Below are 1,765 nucleotides of genomic sequence, written 5' to 3'. Positions count from 1 at the left end.
ATATATATATATACATATATATATGCATATATATATATAAATAAATATATAAATATATATATATATATATATCTAAATATATATATATATATATATATATATATATATATATATATATATTATATATATATATATATATATATATATATATATATATATATATATATATATATATATATATACACACACATGAACATGCACACACTTTTTAATGTAAGCCCAGGTGACGATTACTAAACTTGACTATCTGCATTCTTGAAGTACTATTATCCAATCAGTTAGTCGTGTCTTATTGCCTTTTGTTGTTTTGAAGCTTATTGCTAAGTTCGCTGTTCTTGAACTGAAGTAAGATGACGAGATATGTAGCGGCGTAGTTGATGATCTGTCAGAAAAACAATAAGTTTAATTGGATACGATAAGATTAATACTATCGTCTTCAGCACACTTTTTCATTTCGTCATGAATTATATTGTCTTATGGCATACCCTACATTATGAGCGTTTATCTTATTAGTTTATTAATTATGCAATTTGTCTGCATTTATACCACGAGCCAATCTGGTTCATCATAATTTTTTAACATTTTGTATTATTTAGAAAGCGTTCAGTTGTAACTGTTTGTAACGATTATTCGTAAAAACATTTGGAAATTCTCATGTAAATTAAGATATTTTTTTACTGAAATCCCTCAACAACTTACGTCAAGAATTCTGGCTCTTCCTAACGTAAAGATGCGACATATTTCAAATCCAGGAGAGTCCAGAAGGATTTCCGTTATCTCATCGATCTGTTGGTTTGAAAACACACAAGTGATCATTTCAGACCTACATAAATTCTCAATGCTCATTGAAATACAACGTGGGAATAATTATCTATTCAACGGGGAATACACGAAAGAGTTTCTTCTTTAAAAGACGAACGGAAAGAAAAATGCCTTCAACACATGTTACTTAAATATGCCCAGAGGAAGCAAACTTTGTCAAAACCATACGTAACTACGAACATTTGCACGATCAATCAATCGTACATGTGGATTGTTAAATTGTTCTAGTCTGTTTTGTTGTCCCTACTTAAACTGTATGATTTCCAAAGCTAAGCTATTGAAATCTTAAACCTGAGGAAAACAAGAAAATAAAATTAGTTGCATCGGAACCTCAATTTAATTTCTCTATCCTTTATTATATATTTCTCAGTAAGAATGATATATTAACAGCAGAGATGTGGTACACATTCCGGACACGAATTTTATTTCAATTAATACAATGAAACATTCTCTCTCTCTCTCTCTCTCTCTCTCTCTCTCTCTCTCTCTCTCTCTCTCTCTCTCTCTCTCTCTCTCGTTAAGGGGAATTGTCATGTAGCCACTTTTAGATGGCATGGGCATTAACTCTGTTTATCTCCTAATTACAAGTAAAGAATGAATAACATCCATATCTATCTACTCTATCTAAGTATTGTAAAATTAATTATAGCTAGGGGGAGAATAATTGATATCGCGTAGGAAAGAATTTTGCAAAGTAATCGAAAACTAGCTCCACAAGACAGCCATATCCTGGCACCGAAATTCTTTTTCTCATGTCGTCTTCTGTGCCCCTTGTATAATTGTTGAAGGATGGCAAACCTGTTTCTGCGCCCCTTAGTGACCCAAGAATGCGTAGGACAGGAGAGTTTCATTTATCACTTGTGGTCAAATAATCATTATCGCATCATTCTTCGTATGTCTATTACTTTCTGCAGTACAGCACAGCCTTATTCCTTATATATAC

The 1,765-nt window shown here is 31.7% G+C and overlaps 1 long non-coding RNA gene across 1 annotated transcript in view; it reads right to left on the bottom strand.

Annotated features, from left to right (window-relative positions):
• Positions 1–206: 206 nt before the first annotated feature.
• The window catches only part of LOC137642193 (uncharacterized), a 4,065-nt gene continuing 2,506 nt past the window's right edge, over positions 207–1,765 (bottom strand). Inside the window, exons 2-3 of the long non-coding RNA XR_011044677.1 lie at positions 700–786; positions 207–382 (exon numbers count right to left, since the gene is read on the bottom strand). This is a non-coding gene — a long non-coding RNA (uncharacterized lncRNA). The remainder of the gene's footprint in view (positions 383–699; positions 787–1,765) is intronic.

Source organism: Palaemon carinicauda, chromosome 6 (assembly GCF_036898095.1).
Source record: "Palaemon carinicauda isolate YSFRI2023 chromosome 6, ASM3689809v2, whole genome shotgun sequence".
Taxonomy (NCBI): domain Eukaryota; kingdom Metazoa; phylum Arthropoda; class Malacostraca; order Decapoda; family Palaemonidae; genus Palaemon; species Palaemon carinicauda.
The sequence above is the reverse complement of the archived record's forward strand: the minus strand, read 5'-3'. Positions and strand labels throughout refer to the sequence as shown.